The sequence below is a fragment of the Lepidochelys kempii genome, chromosome 6 (assembly GCF_965140265.1).
Source record: "Lepidochelys kempii isolate rLepKem1 chromosome 6, rLepKem1.hap2, whole genome shotgun sequence".
Lineage (NCBI taxonomy): Eukaryota > Metazoa > Chordata > Testudines > Cheloniidae > Lepidochelys > Lepidochelys kempii.
This window is the reverse complement of record NC_133261.1, coordinates 5,612,123-5,636,893: the sequence shown is the minus strand read 5'-3', so window position 1 is coordinate 5,636,893 and position 24,771 is coordinate 5,612,123. Positions and strand designations below refer to the sequence as shown.

At 45.9% G+C, this 24,771-nt stretch overlaps 1 pseudogene; it reads left to right on the top strand.

Moving 5' to 3' along the window:
* Positions 1-12,444, top strand: part of LOC140912728 (up-regulator of cell proliferation-like) — an 80,962-nt pseudogene extending 68,518 nt beyond the window's left edge.
* Positions 12,445-24,771: the final 12,327 nt, after the last annotated feature.

The following is a 24,771-nucleotide window of genomic DNA, read 5'->3' as shown; positions in this document are numbered from 1 at the left end:
GTCTGTATTCGCAAAAAGAAAAGGAGGACTTGTGTCACCTTAGAGACGAACAAATGTATTTGAGCATATAAATAAATTTGTTAGTCTCTAAGGTGCCACAAGTATTTAAAATACTTAGTTTTAAAACAACGTTTAATTTTTAATGTTGAACTCCTCAATTTCATTGAAGGTCAGGTAGGATGGGTATCTGAGGTGGACACACATTGAGTATATATCCCAAACAATTCAGAAATGCCAATTTTGGGAAAAAGCAATCCAAAATATTTCTGTGTCCAGTGTATCCATAAGCATTTTTTTAAAGAAATAATGTATTGAGGTTGAGCTGCTAAAAGCATGTTCTCTACCTGTTGATTTGAACCCATCACTTTCCTCTTTGAATCCCTCTGCTCACTCCTCATCTGATATTCAATCAGATTTAAATTATTGGTCACCTTTTCAAGGAAACTCTGTCTCCTACCTAGACGAGCTTTACCTTGTAAAGAATTCCATTTCATTGTGGCAGACAAGAGTAAATGTTGACCACAGTCTTTGTCCTGTAGCGTTAGTTGATTTTTTAGATACACTAGGCCAAGGCCATTGAGCACCTTGAAGATAAAGACCAAGATTTTGAACTTGAATAGTCCTGCATTTCAACCCTTGGAGTGTTCACTTGGTGCATGGGGAATGGGATTTTTTTAATCATGAGGCATTTGTGTTTCATCAAAGAAGAAAATCTTCTACAAAGGAACAGCTGTTGTGAAATCAGGTTTTCACCAAACGTTACTCCTGGAGGAATTCTGTACTACTGTAGGCATGCATAATTAATGAGCCATGCATATCTTTAATTTTTTGTGTAGAAAAAAAAAGCTTCTGCCAAAATGTTGCTGCATTCCACCTTTTGCCCACCAGAGGGCACTGTGTCACAAGAACAGCAGCAGATACTCGCAGAAAATAATAATTACCACTGGGGGGGGCACGGGAGAAAACCTTTTGTAGTGATAAGCAAGGCGGGCCATTTCCAGAAGTTATCAAGAATGGTTTTCTTCCCCACACCCTCCGCCCCCACTCTCCTGCTGGTAATAGCTCATCTTAAGTGAGTGTGTATGATAACACCCATTTTTTCATGTTCTGTGTGTACATAAATCTCCTCACTGTATTTTCCACTGAATGCATCCAATGAAGTGAGCTGTAGCTCACGAAAGCTTATTCTCAAATAAATTGGTTAGTCTCTAAGGTGCCAGAAGGACTCCTTTTCTTTTTGCGAATACAGACTAACACGGCTGCTACTCTGAAACCTGTCAATATTCCTAGAGATGATTCTCAGATTTCTGACAAGCATAGGGTTGTCTGCAGTGTAGATGTAGCTGGGTAGATCCCAGGATATTGGAAAGCCAATGTGGGTGAGGTAATATCTTTTCTTAGACCAACTTCTGTTGGTGAGAGTGACAAGCTTTTGAGCCACAAAGAGCTCTTCTTCAGGTCTGGGAACATTACTCCCAATGTCAGAGCAAAATGCAAGATGGAACAGATTATTTAGCATAAGTAGTTAGCAAATATTGTAAGGGACCATTCAAAGTAGAATGGGCCATTAGCACCTCTGCAAACATAGGAAAAAAAGAAGGGGTTAGTGGATTACAGATTGTTTTAATAAACCATAAATCTAGTGTCTCTGTTCAATCCATGATGTCCATAATCCATGATTTGGTGTCCAGCAGAGTAATGAATGTAAGCTCCCTGGTTCTTCTTTTGAAAATGCTGTGCAAGTTGCCTTTGAGGATTGGGTCTGATAGGTCAGATACAGAGTGATTACTTTATGAAAAGTGTTCACCCACAGGTGATAGGGTGTTTTTGTCTTTTATCATTTTCCTGTGTATATTCATTTGAGTTTATAATGATTATCTGTTTCATCCATATAATCATTATTCAGGCATTTAGTGCACTGGATGAAGTGTGCTACATGTGATAGGCATGTATAAGATCCTGGGATCTTGAAAGGTGTTTTGTGTGGAATGTTGATCATTATAGTAATGGAGATATGTCTGCAAGTTTTGCATCTATAGTTCTGGCAGAGTCTGGTGCTGCTTTGAGTGGGTGTGTCCTGGTCTGTGGGGAGCTTGCTCTTGATGACGAGGGTTACCTGGGGTTTTGAGAACCCACAGCAGGGGCAACTTAACTATTTCACTCCATGCAGTGTCAGGAATCAATCAATAGGAACACAGCACTTCTGTCTGATCAAGGATTAAATGCAAGTAAGTATGCTCTTATCTAACACTGCAGTTTATTAGATTTAAGCATACAGAGACATAAGCAATAGGTTTAGAACATCCCAGATCTTTTTCCTAAGATCTGGAATGGTATTGTGTAATTAACAGCAGGTTTGCAGTGGCCAGTTGCTCACCCACCAGGGAGAAAGGGTGTCAGAAAAAAGTGTCTCAAGATGGCTTCAGAGGACTGCTCCACAATATACTCTATTAGCTAATCTTTTATAACTAACTTCTACAAAACACATAGGTCATAATGACCCCAACTGGATCATCTCTTTTCTAACTTTCAGTCAACTTTTCATATCAGAGGTGCCTAGATTCAAAGTTTTCCAACCACCAAGGTTTTCAGTCTCAGTTGTTTACTTGTCTGTCCCCTCCTCCCATTCTGATTAGCAAAAAACTATCAGCTAGATATGACCTCGCTTCTAAAAGCCTGTCTCCAAATTAACCCTTAACTATGTGGTGTTCTATTTCATTAATTCCTATTGGCAGAATGCACATAATATGGTTGCAATTAGTTTGATCACATAATGGGGTATACACATCCCTCAAACCAGGGCAACAATGAGTTTGAAGAGATTGTTCGAAGACCAGAAGAGATGGTTCTTGAAATATTTCTTTCATGATGGGGTACCCATCAAGTATGGGGTGTAGTTGTTTACACCCATTGGTGGTTACACTAGCTTTACTGTATGGGTTCCAGTGTGGGGTGGTAGGTGACAAATAGGGGTATGCAGTCAGAAGGGGGTTTATTTCTGTATTGAAGCAGATTCTCCTGGGGTATTTGGGTGGCCTGTTGCATGATGCAATCTACTTCTCTGATGAAGTGTCCTTGTTTGGTGAAGGTGGTTTTAAGTGAACATAAGAACAGCCATACTGGGTCAGACCAAAGTCCATCTAGCTCAGTGTTCTGTCTTCTGACAGAGGCCAATGCCAGGTGCTTCAGAAGGAATGAATAAAAAAGGTAATCATCAAGTGATCCATCCCCTGTCACCCATTCCCAACTTCTGGCAAAGAGAGGCTAGGGACACCATCCCTGCCCATCCTGGCTAATAGTCATTGATGGACCTATCTTCCATCAATTTACCTAGGTCTTTTTTGACCACGGTTATAGTTTTGGCCTTCACAATATCGACAACAAGTGTGTTAAGCCAGGAATAGTCAATAGGTGGACCGTGGGCCAAATCCGGAATGCGAGATGCTTTTGAATGGACCCCACAATGTTTTTATTTCTTTATTATCATTATGGGGTTTTAAACATTTTTTTCTTGGATTCTGGACCTTGACTGTACCTTGACCAAGAAATTTGGACCTTGACAAAAATAGGCTATCCCTTCATTAAGGTATATATCACTTACTTTCTCCTCAGAGCACATTCTGTGGTATCTGAGTGCCTGGCTGTCAATAACATATTTCTTGGTATGGTTGGGGTGGTTACTATGAAGGTAGGTGTGGTGATCCATGGGTTTCTTGTATATGGTTGTCTGTAGGGTTCCATTGCTGAAGCTGATTGTGGTGTCCAGAAGTTGATGCTAGTGTGGGAAAGCTCCAGAGAGAGTTTAATGGATGGGTGGTGGTTGTTGAAGTTGTGGTGGAAGTCTGAGGGAGTTTAAGCTGTCTTCCCATAGGATGAAAATTTCTCAGGTATATCACTGGTTTCATGATGCACTTCTCCAGAAATTCTTCTTCAGGATGACCCATGAAGAGGTTAGCATATTGGGGAGCCATCCTAGTACCCCTGGCTGTTCTCATGCTTTGGACAAAATGTTTATTGCTGAAGGTAAATCTATGACAGGCGAGGATGAACTGGATGAGTTTGGCTATGTGTTTGGGATGGATAATTGATGGTTGTCCATTGTCTTTTAAATATTTGGGGCAGGCAGCTATCCTGTCATTGTGAGGGATATTGGTGTATAGGAAAGTGACATCCATGGTGGCAAGGATGGTATTCTGAGGAAGGTTGTTAATACTGTGGAGTAGAGTAGGGCTCAAATGTACTTGAGCCATCCAGCTACTGTGAGAGTGGACTGTCTGGAAAGACTCTTGCCTAGGCTCACAGCCCATGCACGTTTCAATCTCTTTGGCTCATGAGTGTTTGCATGCAGTGTTCTAGAAAGACAAAGGTTTCCTTTAATAGATGTTTTCAGTTTTGCTTCCTCAAACGGGCAGTCAGTGCCACACACTGGCTGAAATAAATGCTGAGTGACTGAGATCAAGTAGGGGATCTTGAGCTGTGTGGTGCACAATCCCCTCCATTCTAAGACTGCTGATTTTGCAAAATGCTGTGTTTTTGACGAGCTGTGCCTAGGGAACTCCTTGCTCAAATGACCCCAAAATTTGGGTCACTAACCCTATCCTGTTCCCCCATGAGACAACAAATTTCAAGACAGTCCAAGTAAGCATACAGATCTTACAGCACTAAGAAGAAATAACATTTAAGTAGAAAGGGCTTCTCAACCTAAACTAAAGCAGAGCTGGTGCTTCATTATACAATCATAGGCCTGGAAGTGACCTTGAGAGGTCATCAAGTCCAGTCCCCTGCCCTCAAGGCAGGACCAAGCACCATATAGACCACCCCTGACAGGTGTTTGTCTAACCTGCTCTTAAAAATCTCCAATGACGGAGATTCCACAACCTCCCTAGCCAATTTATTCCAGTGCTTAACCACCCTGACAGTTCGGACATTAGGAAAAATTTCCTATCAAAACTTCCCTTGCTGCAATTTAAGCCAATTGCTTCTTGTCCAATCATCAGAGGATAGGAAAATAATTTTTCTTCCTCCTCCTTAAAACAACCTTTTAGGTACTTGAAAACTGTTATCATGTCCCTTCTCAGTCTTCTCTTTTCCAGACTAAACAAACCCAATTTTTTCAATCTTCCCTCATAGGTCATGCTTTCTAGATCTTGAATAATTTTTGTTGCTCTTCTCTGGACTTTTTCCAGTTTGTCCACATCTTTACTGAAATGTGGCACCCAGAACTGGACACAATACTCCAGCTGAGGCATAATCAACGTGGACTGGAGCAGAAGAATTACTTTGCATGTCTTGCTTACAACACTCCTGCTAATACATCCCAGAATGATGTTTGGTTTTTTTTGCAACAGTCTTACACTGTTAACTCATATTTAGCTTGTGGTCCACTCTGACCTCTTGATCCCTTTTTTGCAGTAATCCTTCCCAGGCAGTCATTTTCCATTTTGTACATGTACAACTGATTGTTCCTTCCTAAGTGGAATACTTTGCATTTGTTCTTATTGAATTTCGTCCTAGTTACCTCAGACCATTTCTCCAGTTTGTCCAGCTCTTTTTCAATTATAATCCTATCCTCCAAAGCACTTGCAACTCCTCCCACCTTGGTATCGTCTGCAAATTTTATAAGTGTACTCTCTATGCCATTATCTAAATCATTGATGACTATATTGAACAGAACTAGACCCAGAACTGATCCTTGCAGAAGCCGACTCGTTGTGCCCTTCCAGCATGACTGTGAGCCATTGATAACTACTCTGGGAATGGTTATCCAACCAGTTATGCACCAACCTTATAATAGCTCCATCATGGTTGTATTTCCCTAGTTTTTTAATGAGAAGGTCATTTGAGACTATATCAGATGCCTTACTAAAGTCTCGATATACCACATCTACCGCTTCCCCCCATCCACACGGCCGTCACCCTGTCAAAGAAAACTATCGAGTCAGTTTGATATGATTTGTTCTTGACAAATCCATGCTGACTATTACATATTGCCTTATTATCTTCTAGATGTTTGCAAATTGATTCCTTCATTATTTGCTCCATTATCTTTCCGGGTCCAGAAGTTAAGCTGACTGGTCTGTAATTCCCTGGGTTGTCCTTATTTCCCTTTTTATAGATAGGCACTATATGTGCCCTTTTCCAGTCTTCTGGAATATCACCCGACTTCCATGACTTTTCAAAGATAATAGCTAATGGCTCAGATATCTCCTCAGTCAGCTCCTTGTGTATTCTAGGATGCACTTCATTGGGCTCTAGTGACTTGAAGACATCTCACTTGTCTAAGTAATTTTCACCTTGCTCTTTCCTGTTTTGAACCTACCCCATTTTCACTGGTGTTCACTATGTTAGGTGTCCAATCGCCACCAACCTTCTTGGTGAAAACCGAAACAAAGAAGTCATTAAGCACGTCTGCCATTTCCACATTTTCTGTTATTGGTTTTTTGTCTTCTTTGAGTAATGGGCCTACTCTGTCCTTGGTCTTCCTCTTGCTTCTAATGTATTTGTAGAATGTTTTCTTGTTACCCTTTATGTCCCTAGCTTGTTTGATTTCCTTTTGTACCTTGGCCTTTCTAATTTTGCCCCTACATACTTGTGTTGTTTGTTTGTATTCGTCCTTTGTCATCTGACCTAGTTTCCACTTTTTGTAGGACTCTTTTTTTTATTTTTAGATCATGGAAGATCTCCTGGTTAAGCCAGGGTGGTCTCTTGCCATTCTTCCTATCTTTCCTGTGCAGTGGAATAGTTTGCTCTTGTGACCTTAATAATGTCTCTATAACACATAATAAATGGGTTAATCGTTTATCAGGTCCAAATACCCTAACACTGCACCGGAGACATTACCGTACCAGGACTGGCCTGGAGGTGTCTTAGCATTAGCTCCCCAGGTTGCAATGTGGGTAAATTTGCTTTGTAAGTAATGACAGTCCTCACAGCTCCCCAAAAGGAGAGAGGAAGTAGCGTGAGTGAAGGGACTGATTTGGTCGCTGGGAGGTAAGCAAAGCCACAGTGCTGTTAGCTACACCTGTAAAAGACATGTCCCAGCAAAGAGATGGAGGAAGATATGAAGAAAATCAAAAATGAAGGCGTAACCCAGAAGGTGTAATCTGCACTGACTGCTGAAAGGGAAATCAAGGGTCAGATCCTCCGGATGAGCCATTGATGCCCAGCACAGCTCAGGGTGAGGGGTGAAGGCTACCATCACAGCCACCTGATCCTCAGACTGCCAGGCACCAGTCTGATCCTGAGCAGCAGCTTAGAGCAGCCAAGGGATCATTCCAGCTTCTGGGATCACCACAGAGACAGGGTCCTGAGTCTATGCCCCCTCCTCCAGTAGCTGTGAGCTGCGATGTCATAGAGCTGGTTATACTGGAAGATTTTCTAGGAAATTCTCAGTTGGCCACTTAAGCCATTTTAAAGTGGACTCTGCACTGCACTGAGGATAAGGATTGGGATCAAAAAATGCAAACCAACCTCACATTAGCGGAGTTCAAAGTGGGCCAGAACTATGTTTTATTTGTATAGAAGTAATCCCATTGGCTTCATTTTTGTTATATCAATATAAGTAAGAGAAGAATTGAACCCAGGATGTATAAGTCATCTGTTACTTACTGGGTACTGCTTTTCTTTAAATTACAAACATCAGGCTGTCTATGGAATGAGTAAACTGTATATAAAGTCACCATTTTCTACTCTGAAATTTTGGTTTGTTTTAACTTCCTTCTGCAGAAAGAAGTAAAGCATTTCAAGATGTTCTGTCCAGATTAAACCTGGAGAAGCACAGAAGCATCAAGATCAGGCTGAGGGATGTCCTGGAGATTTGCCCAGAAAGCATCAAGAACAAGATTCCAGAGGCATTAGATGATTTACCTTGGCATTTCCTGAGGAAGGTCATGGCTCTGAATGGGACGGCCAGAAATACAAGCATTGGGCACAAGGCTCCTGCAGAAGAAATGGGTGATTATGAGGAGAAGCTGCATATTGATGGCACTTTCTGTTTTAGTGACACTGAGATGAAAATTTCTCTGCAACCTCTTGATGTTCTCTGTGCTGTTCTGCTTTGCTCAGACAGCTTCCTAAAGCAGGAGATCCTGTCCAAAATGTCCATGTGCCAGTTTGCCTTTCCTCTGCTGCTACTCACCCTTGACACCCCCAAGTGCACCCTAATACTGTGGGCCATGAGGGACATTGTGCGGAAGTGGAGGCCGCACTCCCTGGCAGAGAACAGAGGGTTCAGAGAGGAGAGCTTGATGCTCACGTCAATGCCAACCATTTCTTTTGTGTGGATGGGGAGCTGCAGCTTCTCCAAGTCCCACCTCCTCAATGAGGTTCTCAGCCCCTCCCAGCAGCACCACGATTTCTTTATCAGTGCGGGACATGGAGTCTGGGAACTTCCTTCGGAAAATCGCAGATGGGCTGGTTGAGATTGCCTGGTATTTCCCTGGGGGGATGGAAAATTCTGATCTTTTCCCAGAACCCATTGCAGTTACAAATCTGCGTGGAGACATTGAGTCCCACTGGCTACAGTTTAGCTTTTGAACAGAGGTCTCCTCCGCAGTGTTCATAGTTACCGAGAGCATCGGTGAGAGAGAATAGGCACTGATATCATCTTGGAAAGAATCCAGCTCTAAATATTACTTCATCCTCAACTACAAGAATAAGAAACCCAAAGAAACTCTGGGATTCCTTAATAAGCTGTCCTCAGTGTTGAAGCTGAGCAAATCACAGCTACTGGTGAAAGATCGTACCATGAATAATGCAGGATTTGTGAAAAAGGTGCAGTCCACCATAGGAACCATAGTGAATTCATCTCTGAAGACAGTGAGTTTGGAAGCCATGGCTGTGACGGCACCTGACCTAGGAATCCTGGTGAATGAGGACTGTCAGGCATGTCAATGTGTGAGCAAATATACTGAAGAAATCACTGCAGAAATAAGAGATGGGGCAAAATACAAAAGGGAAATGCTGAGCCTGCAAGGAGACCTATGGAAAAACTTGGCTAAAGTGGAAGAAGAGATGTGCCGAATGAAAAGGCAAGGGGTCATGGCCATTGAAGACTATAAATCTGCACTGAAACAGAAATGGTTAGAGATACGCAGACAGCAGAATCAGTGTGACCGTACGAATGGTTTGACTAAGTTCATCAAGGGAATAGTACAGCTGAAGCCAGTGGAGAAACATTACTTTCTGAAATGGATGAAATTTATCCTGGATAATATTGCGAGGCGAATCTTTCTAAAATGCGGGCGGACTATAAAGAGAAATGTGAAACTCCAGGAGTGGACCAAAAACAGCTGGAGGAATTAGATGAATTAATATCTGATAGTTCCTTGGGGGTGGAGTATTTCATGCGTGAGTTGGGGCAGTTCTATGAAGCTGAATGCTCAATGGTTAAAGAAGGGAAAATGGAAGAAAGCCAAAGACATTTCACCCGTCTCCCATGCATAGCAGCTGACCTGATGCTGGAAGGGTTTCCTGTTTAGCTGACTGATGGAGATGCCTCCAACATCCCCATGAACTGGGTAGTAGAGGTTCTAACTCATCTCCATATCAGGCTAGGGGATAGATCCAGAATGGTGGTTATAACAGTGCTGAGAGTGCAGAGCACTGGGAAATCCATCCTCTCAACACCATGTTCGGCCTGCAGTTTGCAGTGAGTAGCGGTCGAAGTGCGCGAGGAGACTTCATGACGCTCATTAAAGTTACAGAAGCTGTTCAGGAGCCGCTTGGCTGTGATTTCATCCTGGTGATAGACACTGAAGGTCTGAAGGCCCCTGAACTAACAGCACTGGAAGACAGTTATCAACATGACAATGAGCTGGCCACCCTGGTGATTGGACTGAGTGACGTCACCATCGTTAACATGGCCATGGAGAATGCCACAGAAATGAAGGATGTTCTGCAAATTGTGGTCCAGGCATTTCTCAGAATGGAGGAAATAGGAAAACAGCCAAACTGCCAGTTTGTGCACCAGAACGTCAGTGATGTGTCTGCTCATGTTCAAAATATGAGGGACAGGAAACACCTCCTGGAGCAGCTGAATGAAATGACCAAAGCTGCAGCAAGGATGGAAAAGCAAAGCAGGGAAATGACATTTTCTGATATTATGGAGTATGACCCAGAAAAACACAATTGGTACATACCTGGCTTGTGGCATGAAGTCCCTCCCATGGCTCCCGTAAACACTGGATACAGTGAGAGGGTGTGAAAGCTAAAGAAATAACTGTTTGAATTCATAGAGAACCGTTCACGGAAAAGAGCTGGAAAGGATATTCCTGATTTTATTGTATGGTTGAAGAGCTTGTGGAAGTCAGTGAAACATGAGAACTTCATCTTTAGCTTTAGAAACAGCCTTGTAGCTGAAGCCTATAACCTGCTGTCTGTGAAGTATTCTGAATGGCAATGGGGTTTCCGCAAGGAGATGTATCTCTGGATATCTGAAAAAGAAACTTTTATCTAGAATCAGCTGCCAGAGACACTAGAGGGTGATCTCTTTCACAGCTTAAAAATGGAAGCACAAGGGAAACTACAGCAGGGAGAACAGAAGCTCTTGAATAACTTAGAACAGAATTTTAAAGGTGAAGCTCCAAATTTGAACCTGATAGAAAAGTACAGAGAAGATTTCAAAAGGAGCACGAATAGCCTCAAAAGAGAACTTGAAAATTATTCAACCAGTAACTGTGAGGAAGCAATTCGAATACGAAGAGGACAGCGCAAGATAGACAATATCCAGTCTGGGTACAAGCAGAAAATTGAAGGGGAAGTTGCCAGACTCTTGGCTGAATGCCGAAACAGAGAAGATAAACTCGACCATGAGAAACTGAAGAAAGAATTTGAAACGATGTGACGAGAAACCTTGTCAGAGTTAACGCTCTGTACTTTACAGAAATGTCAAGTTGTTCAAGATATGGATCTCCAGCTGAGAAAGGATCTGAAGCACAGAGCGGGTGCTGTCAGACAGATACTGCAACATGCAAAAAGCCTGCTGGATTATAGAATGAAGTCTTTCACAATGAAGAAGGAATACTTAAACCTAAAATGGACCAGAGCAGTTGTAGAATACTTCTCACAGGAATGTTACTGTAAAACTGAAGAGCTTGCTCTATCTTTAATGACTGAATGCAAGAAATACATTGAAGAAAAAGTTAAATCCAAAACAGACTATGATGAAACCTATTGTGGAGAACTGCTGCATATGGTTAATGAGAGGTTAAAAGAGGAGGAGATTGAGAAACTTCACACTTCTCCTTTGTTTGAAGTTGACCTGAAGCGTCACGTTTGGGGGAAGCAGCTTGGGCATTTCAGAAGATGCATGAAGATTTTATCAAAGAAAACGATCCTCAGCAACGTCTGGAGAAGCTGAAACCTCATTATTTCTCCATATTTACTGATCTCTATTTGGAAAAGAAAGAGAGCCAAACAAGGGTGAGGAATTTCTGTGATCAGTGTCTCAAACCTGCCCTGGTGGGTTATGTCAACAAAAGGCTCGGACTAGAAATAGTTGACAATATTCTCAGCAGTGAACAGGCCCTTGAATACGCCAGCCGAAGCTTCTTTCAGTTCTTTTTGCTAAAGAAGCTGCTGGAAGAGATGAACTTTGGCAACTATGTGAAATACATAAGTAACTATGAAGAGTTTGTCAAATCCTGGATACAGAGATGTCTGATAGACCACTATGGAGGGAAGGCAAGTTTGAGAGATTTGGAGAAAGGGATTCTATCCGGAATAATAAATAAAATCAAGGGAGTTCTGAAAAACTCCATAAATAAAAACAATAACACAGTTTCTGCCTTTTTAGACAGCTTTTGCAAAGAGCTGCAGCAGGACCTGGCCATTTCCAGCAATAGCTTAGTTGGAGTACAGTTTAAAACCACAGCAAAAATTGAGCAGCTTTCTGGTAACATTGAAATCTTCCTTCTGGAGCTGGAACAACAAATCTTAACCCAGTTTAATCATTTGGAACTTGAGACCAAACTCTCCAGCCTGCCAGTGAAACCCCAGGATGAGATCTTCAAGCGAGTGTTTGGCTGTGGGAAGCAGTGTCCGTTCTGTGAAGCCCCCTGTGAAGCAGGAGGCACTGACCATAAAGAGCATTTTGTATCAGTCCATCGACCCAAAGGGTTAGGGAACTTCAGGGATTGTGATTCACAAAAGCTTGAGCATTCCATATGCTCCTCTGATGTGGTTTCCAATCGTGAATTCCGAACTGCAGCCGCAGATGGGAAATTTCATCCCTACAAAGATTACCGCCATTACTACCCAGACTGGCGCATTCAGCCTGATCCCAGCATTGATGCTTCTGATTTCCGGAAATTTGTTTTCAAATCATTCAATGACCAGTTAGCTAGAGCGTATGGTGCTAAAGCAGCAGAACTTCCAGGAGACTGGAAAAATATAATGAAAGAGCAGGCGCTGAAGAGCCTAAAGGAAGCATTTTACATGAAATAATAGACATGCCAAGAGTCTCTTTAAATAGGATACACTTCAACAAAACAAAACCCTTAATTAAAAAAAAAACGGAATATGAACAAATCTGACAGCCTGTACCGTTTTTTAAATTGAAAACTAAAAACAAAAAATCAATTGCAGGTCACATCTTCCAGTTAGTGCAAGGCTGCTGCACAGGAACAGCCATACCAAAGCAAACTGATAGTCCGTGTATCCCTGTGTCCTTGCTGAACCAGAATAACAGCCCATCTAGCCTGGTATCCCCACCTCTCTGCAGTACTGGATCAGACCAATCACCCATATAGCCTAGTATCCCACATCCTTGCTGTATTGGATCAGACCTAAAGGCCATCTAGCTCGGTATCTCATCTCCCTGCTGTACTGGATCAAACCAGTGATCCATCCTGTCTCTGACAGTGGCCATTACAAAATGTCTCAGTGGGAGGTGCAAGAAACCATCTAATGGAAATTGTATAGAAACGTTTTTAGAGGAGAAGCTTCTTCCTAACATAACTATGTAAACAGGGTCCGAATGAGTTCTCCCATGACAGCTAGCTGTTAGCGGGAGAGACTTTAGGAGGAAATTGTATTTACATGAACTCACCTACTCTGCCTAGATATCCATCAGATATAGAGGTGTTGCTCAAAGTGATCAATATTGACTTGTGTTGGGTTACAAATCACTTTAGTACTGAATGAAGGGGTAGTGAAATGCTGTTGTCAGTGTTGTTGTATTTATTGTATGAGTAAAGGGGAGCAGAACTGTGCTTAACCTGTCTCAAATGAGGGGTCACCCACAGCTGAAAGGACTCATTAAGCCAGGTGCTCGAATGCCTGACTCCTGTGAAGGTAAGAGGGGTGAGGAGAGGTATCTCTGCCAGGAGGAGTGAACTCTCCCTAAGGGTCCCTGGTCTGGTTTAACCTGTTTCTCCCCACTGTTCAGAAGATAGGGCCTTTTGTTATTTTAAGTGCTCAAAAGAGCTGACAATTACTTGTGGCAGGACAGCATTTCTGCCCAGCCTAATAGCTGAAAATCACTAAGGACTTGGCTACACTTGTGAGTTAGAGTGCATTAAAGCAGCCCCAGGCACCCTAACTCACGATGCATCCACACTGGCAAGGCACGTAGAGCACCTGGACTTTGTAGCGGGAGTGCCCCTGCTAATCCACCTCCACCAGAAGCATAACGCTTGGTGCGTCTCGGCTGAAACGCCCCAGCGTCAGTGTGAACGAGGTGTTGCATTACTGCACTCTGATCGGCCTCCAGAAATTTTTCCTTTCCACATAGAATCATAGGACTGGAAGGGACCTTGAGAGATCATCAAATCCAGGGGTTCTCAACCTTTTTCTTGCTGAGGCCCCATTCAACATCCTATAAAAACAACAGCGCCCAGCAGCGGGGAAACATGGGCTCCAGGCCAGGGGGACACACTTGGGCATAGGCATAGTTTTACTTCTATTTTTGGGGGGGTTGGGGGGAGGAAGGCCTGGCAGGGCTCATTCCAGCTCCACACAGCAGGGTGCAGGAAGGATGTGCCATCTCCACCCCCTGTCTCACTCAGGAGGTCACCCAGCTAGTCTGGGCTCTGGGGGGATGCAACCAAAAATATAACTGAAAGGGGGGACTCAGTTCAAAAAGTTTGAAAACCGCTCAGGTGCGGGCAGGAGGTTATTTAGGGGCTGTGTGAAATGAGGGGAGTAGCTCACGGTGCAGGGAGGGAATAGCTAAGGGCTGTGTATGGGCAGGGGGTAGCTATGGGCTGTATGCATGCAGGGGGGCTTCCAGTGCAATGCCCAGCTTCAGGGGCAAGGCACTGGGACTCCCGGCTTCAGCCTCCCTGCTGCTCCTGGCTTGTGGGGGAGGGGAGGTTTGCTGGCTCGAGCACCGCGTTGCTCCTGGCTTGGAGGGGATGTGGGGACCCTGCCAGCTTCAGCCTCACCTAGCTTCTGGCTGCGACACTCACGGCTTGGGGGGCATGGGGAGGGCACCACGGGCTTCAGCCCCGCGCTGCTCCTAACTAGGGCAGGGGGCCCACTGGCTTCAGACCTGCACTGCTCCTGGCTTAGGAGGAAGGGGGGCCCCCAGGCTTCAGCACTGGGGCTCCAGGTTTCAGCCGTGGGGCTCTGCGGCCCCCCTGAAAGGGCTCACTGACCCCCGGCTGAGAACCACTGATCTAATCCAGTCCCCTGCACTCATGGCATGACTAAGCATTATCTAGATCATCCCAGACAGGTGTTTGTTTAACCTACTCTAAAAAATCTCCACTGATGGAGATTCCAGAACCCCACAGGCAATTTATTTCAGTGCTTAACCACCCTGACAGGAAGTTAGCCATTGATAGCTACTCTCTGGGAATGGTTTTCCACCAGTTTTGCACGCATCTTATAGTAACTCCATCTAAGTTGTCTTTCCCTAGTTAGTTTGTTTATGAGAAGGTCATGTGAGACTGCATCAAAAGCCTTACTACCGTCAACATATACCACATCTACTGCTTCTCCCCATCCACAAGGCTCGTTACCCTGTCAAAGAAAGCTATCAGGTTGGTTTGACAGGATTTGTTCTTGACAAATCCATGCTGACTATTACTTATCACCTTATTATCTTCCAGATGTTTGCAAATTTAGAGCTTAATTATTTGCTCCATTATCTTTCCAGGTACAGAAGTTAAGCTGACTGGTCTGTATTTCCCCAGGTTGTCCTTATTTCCCTTTTTATAGATGCCCTTTTCAAGTCTTCTGAAATCTCTCCCGTTTTCCATGACTTTTCAAAGATAATCACTAATGGCTCAGATATCTCCTCAGTCAGCTTCTTGAGTATTCTAGGATGCATTTCATCAGGCCCTGGTGACCTGAAGACATCTAATTGGTCTAAATAATTTTTTACTTGTTCTTTTCCTATTTTATCCTCGGATCCCACCTCACTTTCACTGGCATTCAGTATACTAGATGTCCAATTACCACTAACCCTCTTCTTGAACACTGAAACAAAGAAGTCATTAAGCACCGCTGCCATTTCCACATTTTCTGTTATTGTTTTTTTCCTCTTCATTGAGTAATGGGCCTCCCCTGTCCTTGATCTTCCTTTTGCTTCTAACGTAGTTGTAGAATGTTTTCTTGTCACCCTTTATGTCTCTAGCTATGATCTGTTTTGTTTCTTGGCCTTTCTCAGTCACAGCTCAGTAGTGACCTGGCCCTGCCATACCAGCTTCCTGGCTGGGAGCACGTCCCTGGGAGCTGGAGGAGAGCAGAAAGATATCGGTGTCCCGAAGCAGCTGCTCTTGCCCTGCGAGTCATGCTCTCTGATGAAGGACAGTCTGAACCTGAGCTCAAACCCTTTCAGTTTCTTCTTGGTTCACGACTGGATACAAATAGAGCCTGTGATGGTGCCAAGGGTCACAGGAGAGGGGGATTATGTGCGCTCTTTAGGGATGTGACTTCTTCTCTTCTGCCAATTTTCTGTCAACCCAGAGGGACACCGGCCAGCGGCTCTCCCCAGAATACTTATTGAAATGTCTGACTTACCATAAGTGTCCACTGCATAATACAGACGCTTCGTTGGGGGAGGGGATCTCTTTAGATTCTCACACAGACTGTGAGGTAGATACGAGGCTGGCCAGGCTAGGGCATTAGCTCTCGCCACTCAGGAGCATCCTCTGCAGGTGGTGTCTTGCCCACAATTACCTGCCCTTTTCCAAGCTCCACCACATTAGGCCCTACATCCCTCCCAGACCATGGTGCACTTTCCTGGGGTACCGCCCTCTGGCGGTGCCCCACTCTCTGGGTGCTGCCCCTCCAGGGAACTGGCTACCCCTAATCCCACCACTCGCCTCAGTGACCCACTGCCGTTCTTCACCTAGCCCCCTTCCCTCAGGGGCAAACTGCAGTCTGAACTGGCCACTCATCATCAGTAAGGGGGTGGATCTGCTGCCTCTTCCTCCCCTGGCTGCCCCTCTGCAGCCCTAATACCTCCTCCAGGCCCTGTATCAGGCCCTCAGCCTGGGAGTTGGTCAGGCCAGAGCTACCCTAGCTCCCCCTGACCTTCCCCAGCACTGCTCTGTCCAAGTACCTTTCCCTGTCTAGGCAGCCAGCCCCATCATCTCATTCAGTTTTCTCATTTTTTTCAACAGTCACCCTGTGCAGCCTCTTACATCCTGCCATATCAGTACCCCGACACAGGCCTGTGGATAAGGCTGATGTTGCAAACTTTATGTTCTGGGTTTAGTGTATGTGTCGAAGGGGGTCACACACTAGGTTGCTACTGTCGGGTGAACTTATTTCACACCCCAGAGGATCCTCACATCCCTCCATTCCCTCACATCCCTCGCACAAGCTTCCTGCATGCCACGCTCCCATGCCCCTCTATTTCAGGGGCTCTCTGTGCCCCCCAAAGTCCCTCCTCCTCCCATACTACCCCCCGTTTCCCCCTCCAATGACAGCAGCTCTGTGTGACTCCCATTCCCCCCATACCAGGGGCTTTGTGTACCCCATTCCTCACTCCCCCCATTCCTCCCCCAATAGCAGGGGTTCTGAATGTGCTCCCATTCCCCTACCCCCCCACGCATTCTTCTTCACTCCCTCCATACCGGAGTTCCCTAATCTTCCCCCCACCAGGAGCTCTGTGTGCCCCCTATTACTCCCTCCCTCTAAACCAGGGCCTCCCTTCACTCTCAGGCCAGGAGCTCTGTCTGCCCCCCATTCCCAACTTCCCTCCATGCTAGGGGTGCTATGTGCCCCCTTCCCCCTATACCAGGTTCTCCTAATTTCATGCTGTCTGGAGTGGCTCACAACTGTGAGTGCCAATCTCAGGGCAGACTGTCAGAAAATAGGGCAGAGAGCCCAACATGGTGGTGTGTTTTATAATTAGGGTGACCATATTTCCCTATGCTGGATATGAACACCTCGTAAAATTACTCGTGAGTTCACTGGCAATCAGTCAGAACTATGCAGTACAAACATTCAAATTAGCATCAAGTTGACTGAGCCTCCATTAAAAAGAAATACTGCCTAGTTGGATTCTTTTTATTTATCTTCTTATCTTTAAGGCTTTAGGGTTCACATTTAGGGGTGTGTGACACCCCCCCACACACACCTTCCCACGCCTGCAGGGTGAGGTGACGCACACACACGCCCATACACCTCTCTCACACGGGTGTATGTGTGTGTGACTGACGGACTCGACCCTTTCCCTGCCTGGTGCTCTTTGCCCTCCATGCCTGGCTGGGCCCCCGGGTCAGACCTGCCTCTCCTGGTACCTGGTGCCACATCTTACCAAGGCAACACATGGATGGGGGCACGCAGGGTCACATGCCTCCCCCCATTTCTGCCAGGGCTTATACCAAAATGTGGCATGTGGCCACCAGCAGCCTATTGGCACTGTGCAGGAGGGAAGGGATAGGAGCTGCTTCCAGCCACAGGGGAGGAGTAGAGAGGAAATGATGACCTGGCCCTCGTCTTTGCAGAGCTATTCTCATCTTGTTCCCCCCACCCCCACCGTGGCTGGAAGCAGCTTGTCCCTTCCTGCCCACACAGTATCATAAAGCAGCTAAGACTCCATGCTTCTGCTGGCCACCAACATAACCTAGATGCCTTCTGTCCCCCCCGGCTACAGCGTGGGAAGGAAGGGGTTAAGCCTTAAGAATGCACTGTGCACCAGGGCCCAGGTAACCTGATTGCAGAGGCTTCAGAGAACCCGGCCAGAGAGGTAGCTCAGCAGGGGAGGGTGCCTAGGGGACAGAGCAGCCCCACGCTCCTTGGGGGCTGGACCGCAGGGCAAAGAGGGCACTAAACCCCTGTCCGGGGGCTGCTGTGAAGCCTGCAGGGTCAGGTTGGGAACAGGCTGGAAATTGTTTCCCACCCCAGTCCAGAGCTTAGCGGCTTCCCCATGCATGGATTGCACAGGGCTTTGACACACGGAGGGCTCGGCTCCTCCTGGCCAGTGTCCCGGGCCGGAGGGTCTTGGGCTTTCCCAGGGTGCTGGCCCAGCCAGAGGCAGTGGGGGAAGGAAGGAGTCTGCCGGCCAGACTGTTAATAAGTGCAGTGCTCCAAACAGGAGCTGGTTCTCCGCACAGCGCTGGGAGTGGGATATGTCCTGCTGTGTGTGTGTGTGCGGGGGGGTGGTGGTGGTGATATGGAGGAGCAGCAGGACTTGTGGGGGTGAAGGGGCAAAGCAGGGACAGGACAGTGGGAGGAGGAGCATGTAAAGGGCCGATGGTGATATCTGATCTCTGGTCACGCAATCTACCACATATCTATTCAGGGAACACCATCAAAGGGCCTAATCACATCAGCCACACTATCAGAGGCTCGTTCACCTGCACATCCACCAATGTGATATATGCCATCATGTGCCAGCAATGCCCCTCTGCCATGTACATTGGCCAAACCGGACAGTCTCTACGTAAAAGAATAAATGGACACAAATCAGATGTCAAGAATTATAACATTCATAAACCAGTCGGAGAACACTTCCATCTCTCTGGTCACGCAATCACAGACATGAGGGTCGCTATCTTAACTGTCCAAAACTGGAAGATCGGAAATTCATGAAAAAACTCGTACAGATACAGACAGGCATCATCTTCCTTTCCAAATGCAGACAGATGGACATCATACCAAAAGGACTGAAGGTAAAAAATCCATTACAATCTACATACCACACAGACTATGCGGACAGCTTGTGCCACACGCTCTCAAAGAAACTGCAGAAGCACCTGATCAACATCCTCTACAGCAAACAGGGAAAGATTAAGAATGAGCTCTCAGAACTGGATACTCTCATAAAAAAACAACCCTCCACACAAACTTCCTCGTGGCTGGAATTTACAAAAACTAGACTAGCCATTTACAACACACACTTTGCTTCTCTACAAAAGAAAAAGGACACTAAACTATCTAAACTACTACATGCCACAAGGGGCCACAGCAATGGTTCCCTTAACCCACCCAGCAATATTGTTAATCTATCCAATTATACTCTTAGCCCAGCAGAAGACTCTGTCCTATCTCGGGGCCTCTCCTTCTGCCCCTCCACCCCCACGAACATCATACAGTTCTGCGGTGACCTAGAATCCTATTTTCAACGTCTCCGACTCAAGGAATATTTCCAACACACCTCTGAACAACATACTAATCCACAGAGACCTTCCTACCAACACTACAAAAAGGATTCTAGGTGGACTCCTCCTGAAGGTCGAAACAAGAGACTGGACTTCTACATAGAGTGCTTCCGCTGACGTGCATGGGCTGAAATTGTTGAAAAGCAGCATCACTTGCCCCATAACCTCAGCTGTGCAGAACACAATGCCATCCACAGCCTCAGAAACAACTCTGACAGCATAGTCAAAAAGGCTGACAAAGGAGGTGCTGTTGTCATCATGAATAGGTCAGCATATGAACAAGAGGCTGCCCGGCAGCTCTCCAACACCACTTTCTACGAGCCATTACCCTCTGATCCCACTGAGAGTTACCAAAAGAAACTACACCATTTGCTCAAGAAACTCCCTGAAAAAGCACAAGAACAAATCCGCATAGACACACCCCTGGAACTCTGACCAGGGCTATTCTATTTGCTACCCAAGATCCATAAACCTGGAAATCCTGGATGCCCCATCATCTGAGTCATTGGCACCCTGACAGCAGGATTGTCTGGCTATGTAGACTCCCTCCTCAGGCCCTACGCTACCAGCACTCCCAGCTATCTTCGAGACACCACTGACTTCCTGAGGAAACTACAATCCATCGGTGATCTTCCTGATAACACCATCCTGGCCACTATGGATGTAGAAGCCCTCAACACCAACATTCCACACAAAGATGGACTACAAGCTGTCAGGAACATTATCCCCAATAATGTCACGGCCAACCTGGTGGCTGAACTTTGTGACTTTGTCCTCACCCATAACTATTTCACATTTGGGGACAATGTATACCTTCAGATCAGCGGCACTGCTATGGGTACCCGCATGGCCCCTCAGTATGCAAACATTTTTATGGCTGACTTAGAACAATGCTTCCTCAGCTCTCGTCCCCTATTGCCCCTACTCTACTTGCGCTATATTGATGACATCTTCATCATCTGGACCCATGGGAAAGTAGCCCTTGAGGAATTCCACCATGATTTCAACAATTTCCATCCCACCATCAACCTCAGCCTGGACCAGTCCACACAAGAGATCCACTTCCTGGACACTACGGTGCTAATAAGCGATGGTCACATAAACACCACCCTATACCGGAAACCTACTGACCGCTCCTACCTACATGCCTCCAGCTTTCACCCAGACCATACCACACGATCCATTGTCTATAGCCAAGCTCTACGATACAACTGCATTTGCTCCAACCCCTCAGACAGGGACAAACACCTACAAGATCTCTATCAAGCATTCTTACAACTACAATACCCACCTGCTGAAGCGAAGAAACAAATTGACAGAGACAGAAGAGTACCCAGAATTCACCTACTACAGGACAGGCCCAATGAGGAAATAACAGAACGCCACTAGCCATCATCTTCAGCCCCCAACTAAAACCTCTCCAACGCATCAGCAAGGATCTACAACCTATCCTGAGGGACGACCTATCACTCTCACAAATCTTGGGAGACAGGCCAGTCCTTGCCTACAGACAGCCCCCCAACCTGAGGCAAATACTCACCAGCAACCACACACCACACCACAGAACCACTAACCCAGGAACCTATCCTTGCAACAAAGCCCGTTGCCAACTGTGTCCACATATCTATTCAGGGGACACCATCATAGGGCCTAATCACATCAGCCACACTATCAGAGGCTCGTTTATCTGCACATCTACCAATGTGATATGTGCCAGCAATGCCCCTCTGCCATGTACATTGGCCAAACTGGACAGTCTCTAGGTAAAAGAATAAATGGACACAAATCAGATGTCAAGAATTATAACATTCAAAAACTGGTTGGAGAACACTTCAATCTCTCTGGTCACTCGATTACAGACCTAAAAGTGGCAAGTCTTCAACAGAACTAAGATGGAATATAAGCTGGCCCACCAGGGTTCCCCACCCTCCGCTGCTGGTAAAAGTTCCCGCCACTTGGTAGCTGGGTGGGACACGGGGGTGGGGAAATGCTCCCAGCACTGGCAGCTACTCCCCTGGTCAGGGTGGGTTTTTTTACAGTACTGGGAGAGCTCTTTCCCAGCGCTGGTGCTGCGACTACACAGCCACATTAAAGCGTTGCCACGCTTGGTGGTGAAGACATCCCCTAAGTCCAGACAAGGGTGAGGGCACAGTGCCCCTCTTGCTTTGCCTTCATTCAGATGGGAGGCAGTAATTTAGGGCAGGCATCTAACAGCAGAAAATTAACAGAACCCCACGATGGCTCAGCTGTGCTGGCTGACACGTTCCATGTGAGAGAGCAGAGAACCACATCTCCATCCATTCCCCTCCCACCTTCAGCCATGGACACACAGTCCTTTCCTCCAGCTCTCGACACAGCTCCAGGGATTTATGCCTCTTCTTCCTGCCCCTTGTCAAATTGAGAGAGAGGAAACTTGTCCCTGAAGCGGTTTCCAGAGCTCAGGTGCCAGTTCTGCTCTCCGAGAGCTTCTCCTGCTGCTTGCGGGAAGGGATGTCCTGCTCTGAGGGGCCAGTGCTGATGGGACACTTCCCCAGCTGCAAAGGGAGGTTACTGGGGGGCAAGGAGAGGCCCTTCTGGCCTATGCTATGGAAGGACTGGGGGAGCAGGAATATCTGGGAGGAACATGGGAGAGAAGGAATGGTGGGGGCAGCTATAACCTCTGTAAATGCCCCCCCCCCCATTAATGTCATGCATCCTTAGTCAGGAGTTCTCTCCCTGATGATTGGCCCATGGTACAAGAGATCCTTAGTTCAATCACTGGGGATCCCAGCACTGATGATCTTTGTGAAAGGCAAAGGAGGCCTTTGCAGCTGAGCTAGGATCTGTGCTCTTTCTCCCTCCCCACCTACGACTGCAGTTTCTTCTTCTTTCCACCTCCTACAAGGAGGTCAAATATATCCCGTCCATTGATAGCCACCTTTGAAGTTCAGGTGTGGACAACGCACCCTTTCAGTTAGGCTAAATATGGGAGCAATTAAATACCCCATGGTTTAGTGGGAGCAAAAACAACAGAACCCACCACCCAAGGCATGGACCAGCATGGCAAGGCCTGAGTAGTAGGTGAGACAAGCAGGCTGAGGAGAACCCTAGGACTGATTGCAAAAATGCAGGGGCTGGGGAATGGATTTATGTTGCAGATAACTATCGAAAGGAATAAGGAAGCCAGCAGAAACCCAGAGAAGCCTTGGTAATGTGGCTGTGGAGGAAGCCAAGAAAAAGCCCTTTGTTAGGGCGCAGGACTGGCTATAAGCAAGTTTGCATTTCTACTGTGTTCAGGGAAACAGAACTGTGTGCACCTTCTTCTTAAGTAAACAAGATTGTACCAAGAAATATGGGACATTTATAATCATTTTCTCCTCTTAATGGAAACAACCTGGAGAGGCCCCAAATACTGCTAAGCACTTGGACCGAGAGGCAACCCTATAAAGAAATACAGTACACACAAAAAAATGCCTTTAGCTTGAACTGCAACACAAAACCTTAACTCTGAATTCATACTTCCCCCACACAAAAAGAATAGATCATGTATCTTCACGTTTCTAGAAAGCTCATGTTAATGTTGCTGATGTCACAGTTAAAGTTTGTGTTACAGTTGGAGGTAGTGGGCAGTAGCCTGTGGAATCGCCTGGTCCATAAATAGGAGTGATTAACACAATCTGTGGGTTTTAAGGCTTGATAGAGAAGCCTCCGAGTCTAAGGCCAGCCATGCTCTCTGGTTTATTTGGGCAGATCTTCTTAAGCCTGCTTGTGACACCCGTCACCCACAGGGCCACAGACCCCCCCAGTTGAGAACCACTGTGGTAGAATAGATCCCTGTCAGCCGAAAGAGCTGAGGCTTTGTCTTCACTGCAGAGTTAACTTGAGTTTTCTACACTCAATTACTGGGCTTGAATCAGCCTCTCTCACATGAGAAGAGCCACACTGTGAATAAACAAAGGTCCTGCTGTGTCCAGACTGGCACTGCACTCACTCAGGTGGGGCACTCAGACTTTTAGGAGCTCATCCTAAGGCTCTTTGCACAGCAGTGAGCTGAGCCACTGTATGGATTCTTCCCCAGTGGATGGTGGGAGAACTTGTCTGTCCTTTCTTGGGACACAGGGGGAAGAGTGGGAAGGCATTGGCGAATTAGAAGCACTCAAGTGCAGCTAGCTTGCATCCATACTACAGAAAGATCATGTTAGCTGGTGAGTTGTGCTAACTTAGGCTTTAGCCTGTGCCCCGAGGGGCCAGCTCACTTGAGTTATAAGCAGCACATCTTTAGGGTTTTTCTATGTGGACAGGAGTCGAGTTAGGGCAATGCATAAGGTGTAGCTTGAGTTAACTCGGCATCTCCTTTTGAATCTGAGCAATATTATCTGCAGAATACAATGAAAATACTTCACTCTCACAAGCCCCATTCACACCTGGCAGTGCCAATCTCTTCTAACCATGTTCACTGCCACTACAGAACAAAGGGCGATAAGAGGACATTGTCTTGGGGAAGGTCTGTCTCCTCCGGCTCTCTGGTTTGTTGAAAGTCTAATTCCAACTCGGGATTTATGCCACCTTTCTCCCACAGCTTTGGGGCTTGCAGAGTCTGTGATTCCTGATTTAATACCTCCATCAAGATAAACAGAAAAGAAATAAGTAATTTAATGACTAATTCTCTTCAATCACATCCTGTTTTGTATGTGTTTGTTTTATTCAATACACTGCACCTGCCGGCAGGGCCGGCCCACAACATTTTGGCACCTCAGGCATTAGGGTGACCAGATGTCCCAACTTTATAGGGCCAGTGCCGACTTTTGGGTCTTTTTCTTATATGGGTTCCTATTACCCCCCACCCCCTCTCCTGATTTTTCACATTTGCTGTCTGGTCACCCTATCAGGCGGGGAGCTCAAATGACACCCCCAAGCTCCCTTGCTTGGGCCAAAACTTTGAAAGGTCTCAATTCTGCCTACTTTCTGTTCTACTCCGCCCATGGTACTGCTCTGCTACCTACCCCAATAAAGGAGAACTAACAACTTTAAATGCCTTGTTCAAAAATTGTCAGTACACTTTATTATGCAGACAAGAAAAGTTACATATGCTGTTCAGGCATTTGAAAGTTAACACTGGCATTTTGATGTTTGAATAATCAAAGTGGTGCTTCCGTGCCTTCTTGGTTGCAGAGATTTGAACTGCTTCTGCTTCCTGAAGGTCCACAGTCTGGGCCAACTCATACTCTATTGA